Source organism: Telopea speciosissima, chromosome 6 (assembly GCF_018873765.1).
Source record: "Telopea speciosissima isolate NSW1024214 ecotype Mountain lineage chromosome 6, Tspe_v1, whole genome shotgun sequence".
Classification (NCBI taxonomy): Eukaryota; Viridiplantae; Streptophyta; class Magnoliopsida; order Proteales; family Proteaceae; genus Telopea; species Telopea speciosissima.
The window spans coordinates 65,755,807-65,762,962 of record NC_057921.1 but is presented as its reverse complement, the minus strand read 5'-3'; positions in this window follow the sequence as shown (position 1 = coordinate 65,762,962).

Here is a 7,156-nt window from a genome sequence, read left to right as displayed (position 1 = left end):
TTTCCAACCCTAACCCACTCTCAGGGCCAAGATATCTCAGCCCAGGCCCTGTTCAGGCTCAGGGCCCAAACTTGCACCCTTAGTAAAGATCGGATTCATAATCGGTAGTCGGATCGGTCTCGACCGATTTCGATCCAATCAGCAAAAAACTGTCATAACCCTAGTTTTGGCCTTGTCGGATTGGTGGATTGGAATCGACTGATTTGATCCAGATTTTTTAAATACTATGTGGTTGGTCTTGGTTTAAGACGAATCTACTAAAAAGCAAGACGAAAAATTCATATGATCACCAAATTTGAGAAATGACCTATCCAAGGGACCAGGATCCTCTACAGTACCGGCGGGGCTGCGATGCACATCCGATGGCACAGCAGAGGCCATGTGTGGGCCGATGGCACAACAGAGGCCAGGTGGCACACATGGCCTCTGCTGTGCCGCCGGATGTGCCCCGCCACCCCGCCAGTACTGCAGAGGATTTTAATTCCTATTGAAGCATATCAAAATCTTGCCACCTGGCCTCTGTTGTGCCATCGGATGTGCATCGCCGCCCCGCCAGTACTGCAGAGGATTTTAATTCCTATCGAAACATATCAAAATCTCTCAAATTGATGCTGCTAAATTATTAGTTCACTTGTCTTTTAAAAAAAGGTAAATTACATATACTTCCACTGAGGATGACCTAATTACACTTTCACCATGAGTTTTGGGAAATTACACGTTCCTCCCCTTAGGTATGACCTACGTAATTAAAACATCCACTCTGTTAACCGTACACATAAAAACGTTAATTAATGAACCAAAATGACCTTCATCTTCCCCAAATCGTTTCCCCAAAACCTAAAACCCTAAACCCATTTTAAGGTTACAAAACCCCACTGTCGCCTTTAGCAGCGGCCAAACCAGAGGGTCGGCGGTCTGGATGTTACTGGCGAAGGATTGCCATGCTCCGGCAACTGCAATGCCGGCGTCAGATACCCGTGAAAGTGGACAGCGACCATGATACAAGGGAGAATCCCTTTTAGGATTATGAAACCAGACTGCAGCCTACATTTAGGTACAATGTGCCCGTATTAATGGGAGCTTCCATCTCGTGAGACAAATGCAAGATCAAGAATTTGAGTGGGAAGATTTCAGCTAGTGTTGCTCAGAAGGTTCAACAGGGGAAAAGTAGGATTGATACCAGTAAGAAGTCTAGAGCAAAAATGTTTAAAATTGAGAAGGAAAATTCGTATTCCAGCCTGGAATCCGACTCCAGAAGCTCCAATGTCCTCTTTGCGCCGATGAAAAGCTTTTGTGGGATTAGTAATGGTACACAGAGTGAGAAGTCATGTAATTATGATGGAGAGAACGGCGATGAAGCCCATGTAAGTGAGATGCGGTCCCATGAAGATTATGGCAAAGAAAATGGGGGACCCACAACAGATCGGGAACCTTTGGTTGATTCAATTATTTCGCTGCAATCATTGCAAGAATCACTTGAAAGAGGTAGGTCTTCCTCTCTTTGCCTGCTATTTTTACTCCATTTCCCCATTTTTGAGATCTGAAGTTATTTGTGTTGTTTTGCTGTCATGCCATCCTTGCTTTCATATCATAGCGCATTTTTCTGTGAATGTATCGATATGCTTTTGTTTCTCAGTGTTTAGCTTTGAGTTTTATTCTATGTTTTCAGCTAAAAATTTTCTCCTGTGTGAGATGATGTACTGATGCATCTACCACTAAAACAGAATCTGAAAGTAAAATATTTGCAGAAGGTAGAAGGTCAAGTGGTGATTCATTAGCAAATGTTTTTCCCATTTGCACGTGGCACATCTCTTTCATCGTTTTCCTTTCTTAATTATGGTATTTATGTTCGTAAAAGAAGAAGAAGAGGGCATTAACATCATTTTACCCCATCAAGGGTATATTGGTCATAACATAACTTAAAAATTACTACTGTTAACAACTAACGTGTACAGTAAACGGAGGGGATGTTTTTGTTACTTAGATCATACCTCATGAAAGGAACGTGTAATTTTCGAAACCTCCTAGGTGAAAGTGTAATTAAGTCATACCTCAGGGGAGGTACATGTAATTTACCCCAAAACAAAAAAAACAGTGTGAGCAATAGAGTTTAAGCATAGACATTATGGAACTTTTTGTTCTTATATATTTTACAAGTTAATGAGCCCAAATTTATTTCTTTCACCAGGTTGATTCAAGTTTTCTTAGTACTTTTTTTGGGTGGAATGTTCTTAGTACAAAATATTAACCTTTTGGGATTGGTGTGTAGTTTGTGTGATTATACTTCCATAAAAATAAAAAGTGCATTAGCAAGATGGGGAGTTTATCATGCTTTTATTGTTTTTAAAAGCCAGCTCATTTGGGAGCAAAGAGTTAAGACCAATAAAAGTGCATTATCAAGATGTCGGTTTAGTCCCACATTGGGTGTGTGCGTGTGGTGTGTGTTGTGTATATCCGCCATTCCATGGTCCTAAAAGTCGGTTAACCTTTTGGGATTGGTGTGTGGTTTATGTGATTACACTTTCATAAAAAATAAAAATAAAAAAAGGGAAATTTACGAAACATCCCCTGAAAATGGGTCGAAACTCAAATCACCCCCTCTACACTAACGGAGTTAGTCTGCTGTTAGTTATTGATGTAAAAAGATTATTTTACCCTTGTACTAAATCATTAGAATTAAATTTACAATACTACCCTTTCCTTCATCTTCAACCTAATTTCATCCTCTTCCTCACACCTGTAAGTTCGCCGAAGAGTAGCCAGAGAGAAGGAAAAAAAAAACAAAAAAACCAAGTGACAACGATCTCCATTGGAAAATTTTGGGGTTTTCAGTTCCTTTCTTCGTTTTAGATTGAGATTCGATTCCGTAAACATTTGGCGAAACAGGTTAGTGCATTTCTCTTTCCTTTTACGGTTTCAACTCGCGACGGCAACATCGATGGCAATGAAGCAGAGAAATCTGTTTCTTTTTTCAGAAGCAGAAATTGAAGATTGCAATTCTTTCCTTTTTGTGTTCTCTTGAAATCTCTCTCTCTTCTCTAACAATGATCCTCTCCCTGATTTTTCGGTTAGTGGAATCGAACCCCTAAAGCGAACTTCCTGATTTGTCTTGGGGTTTTGTGGTGGGAGAAACAGGGATTTCAGTTTGTGCATTTTGTATTCCTTTAGGTGTTCATGGCGTATGAGATGATTGGGTCCAGCTTTGTTGGAGTTCAAGAATCTTCGTGAGGTGCAAGGATCGTCGGAGATTCACGGCGTCTGAAGCCATACGATTGGTCGCTAGCCTATCACCACCCTTCGCCGGGATTATTGGGCCGCCGTCATTATGTTTTGGCCGCCATTAATGGCGTTTCCTTGAGGCAGAATCCTAAGGGTTTCATTTGTCTTTCTGTTGATTTGGGGAAGAAGAGGGAATATTCCCCTTTGATTCCCCTCATCCGTATAAACTTAAAAAAAATTGGGGTTTTTAGATCCAAGGGTAAAAAGTAACTTCACATTAACCAAAGGGTAGTTTAGGGTTTTCAAAAAATTTAACTAGCTGACTTCATCACTTAACTAACGGTAGGGTGTAATTTGAGTATTGGGCTCAAATACAGGGGGTGATCTGAGTATTTTCAAATTTCAGGGGGTGATCTATTTTTCGACCCATTTGCAGGGGGTGTTTCATAAATTTTCCAAAAAAAAAACTGCAAAATGTTCTCTGCATTGGGGAGCAGGATCGCAACCTGCACCCCCGTGCAATCCCAAGCAAAGAACATCACCCCTTAAGAAAAAAAATAAATTCTTAGGATGGTAATGCTATAGTTATATTTGAGTTTAGTTTGAAAGGGGAAAAAGAAAGGTAATATTTATCCCTAAATATTAATCCGAATCGCCTATGAATCTCAATGACTAAAAATTGGCAATTAATGCGGGAAGGAGCTATAGAATACATGGAATCTTGCAGAAAGATTTCTTTGCATGTTTATAAATTATTCATTCAATTAAGTTCAAATAAGTCGTATCTTGTTCAGACCAATACATAGAGCTGAGGTTATTGTTGAAGCCGCCAATAGAAAATTGAAATAACTATATACTTTTAGGATGGTAATGCTACAACCCATTCCCTATCTTGAAAGATCGTGTTTATGACATGTAAGTCCCTGGTTATTTGGTATGTGTAAGGATAACTATCCCCTAAACCGTGAATTCTGTGATCCTTCATTTACCCAATTACCCTCCTTCCCCCCCCCCCCCCACCACAGGGTGTCAAAACTTAGACCGAACCGTTAAGATCGATCAAAAAAACCTGAGACCAAACCGAACCGATCCTTATTGGATTGGTTTTGGACTGGGGTATGATGGGACCAGTTGAAAATCGGATCGCACCGGACCAATTGATAACAAACCGAACCAAATGAAACCGATTAAAAAAAAATGAGTATAAGGTTATGAATAATTAAATTGATTTATATATTAGTGAGCAAGTTTATGCTTGTAAGGGAAATTGTTACAAATCAATGAGTATGAGGTTTTGAAAATAGGGAAATTGATTTGTAACAATGCTTCTTCCATTGATCTCCTTTATAAGTGTGGGGCTAATGAAATATTTTTTGTAGTTGAAAAGAGAAAGAGAAGAAAAGAAGCACAAACCAAACCCAAACTTGTTTTAAAAAAACCCGGTACTGAACTGAATCCAAACCGCTATCAACCCGTTATCATAATCCGAAACGACAAGAAACCAAACCGCACCGAAATTGAAACGAGTCGAAATCGAAAAGTCCTTATTGGTTCGGTTTCGGTTTCCCTAAAAGCCACATTGAAATCGAAAAAATCGGATCGAACCCATACCGAACCGATCGATTGACACCCCTACCACCACCCCAAAAAAAGGGGTTTTTTTCAAGTACTCCTCCTGAGGTTTGACGTAATTGTGAAAACATCCCTCAATTTTGAACAATTTTGCATGCCCCCCCTGAGGTTCTTAACAGTTAACATGTATCCCCATTCTGTTAGTCTAGGACTAACAATGTTAAAATTGTCTAAGACTAACAATGTTAAAATTAGGAGGGAAATTGATCACATTGCCCTCATCTTCCCCAAATCATTTTCCTAGAACCTACAACTCATCTTCCCAAACCTGCACATAACTTCCCCTTCTCCTTCCATTTTTGAAACCTAATATAATTAAAACCCTCAACCCATTTTCTTTGTCTAATCTCAAAACCAATCCATCTTCCCAAACCTTGAAAAAGTAGAAGATGGATTTGGTTTTGAGATTAGATAGAGAAAATGGGTTGAGGGTTTTAATTAGATTAGGTTTTAAAAATGGAAGGAGAATGGGAAGTTATTAGCAGGTTTGGGGGAAGATGAGTTGCAAGTTTTAGGAAAATGATTTGGGGAAGATAAGGGCAATTTGGTCATTTTCTCTCATAATTTTAACATTGTTAGTCCTAGACTGATGGAATGGGGTAATATGTTAACTATTAAGAACCCCAGGGGGCATGCAGAATTTTTTAAAATTGAAAAATGCTTTCATAATTACGTCAAACATCAGGGGGTACGTGAAAAAAACCCAATAAAAAAAGAAAACCTTATCCTTCTATGGTTCTTGTTGGAAAGTTATAAAAGACTTGAGCTCTGGGATCTGACCGGTGACCTAGACAGGTATTCGCCAACTCAGCCTCATGGAGCCACTCCCACGCGGGATCTACCGAAAGGAAGGGAATTAGGGCATTTTCGTCTTTTCGTAAAGCGTAATAGGCCATAAGCGTGGAATCTATCTGGTAAACTGACCCCGAACGGTACCAACTCCCAACTCCCAGGTTCCAAACTCACAAAATTAAACTTCCAAAATAGAAGGAATTCCATTGATTTTTGTAAACGGCACAGAAGAAGGTATGATCTCTTCAGCTCTTTCATACGTTGACAGCTCTTTCTGTTGAATTCTCTAATTGATCGCTTTGATGTCGGAATATTTTGGACATATTTACTGCGCATCTCTTTCCGTTACTACACTGCTTACCTCAGCATAATAGATTGTTAGGGTCTCTAAAAAGTCAAAATTCTTTGAAGCTGAGTTCATTTGAAGTTGATTGATCGGATTTGGGAAAGTATTGAGCTTCGAATTTGAGTAATTGACTGAAAATTTTTATAGGATATAAGGCCAATCAACAGTGAAGTTGCTTATTTCCTTTTAAAGGGTTTTGATTTCTGGTGGTTGTGAGCTTTACTGATGAACTATGAGATACTGCTTAATGATTTTGAGGACTGATATACTCATTGATATCGATCTATCTTCAATTAATACTTCTTGTTCTCATGCTTCTTTTATTTATTTTTCCAGTTGTTCACTCAGTTTTCGTTTATTTCTATCGTATGAATTTGATTTCTTTAGTAGACGTTTTATTGGATGGTGGCTGATGAATTGATTGCATACGGGGATTGATTATTTTCACTTTGGGGCCTTTGAGCTTTCCATGTCTTTTTTTTTTTTTTGGGGGGGGGGGGGGGATGTATGGCTATGGATACCCTGGTGAAGGATGTAGGCATGGAACATCCACAATTCGTTGTTAGAGGTTTCTCTGGTACCCTCACTTCAAGATCCATGTTGGTGGGTAGACCAGACCTGTTCTTCTTTTTGCCTTTTTTTTGGGGTGGGGTGGGTTCGATAGGCAAACTTTGAATTAATAACTAATGATAGTTCCTGCTAACCCCACAATCAAAGTTTATGTGGTCATATAAATTCTGACCTATGCTCCTGGTAAAATATATATAATTTTATACAGCAAAGGATGATAAACTATCCCAATTTCTTTGGAGAGCTTCAAATTGGGTTGCTTTGAAGTCCCTTCGTGTAGAAGTATAAAAGCAAGGCAAGCAGATAATTTTAATCTGTTGGTTCTTTCTCTCCCCCCCCCTCCCCTTGTATTAAACATAAAACATGCTGGCCATCATCTTCTTTCTAGAAACCCAAATCGTCTAGAGTCAGTGATATATCAAGGTAGACAGACATCCACATAAGGAAAGATATGGCAGTGGGAGCATTTTATTCTTCATGGAGTGAGGTAGGTTAAGGTTGATAGCATAAGTATTGTTATCTTTTCAAATTAACCCAACCGAGCATCCTTTCCTGTGCCACTGCCTTTGTCTTGTTTAGTATTCACCCAGAGGTTCA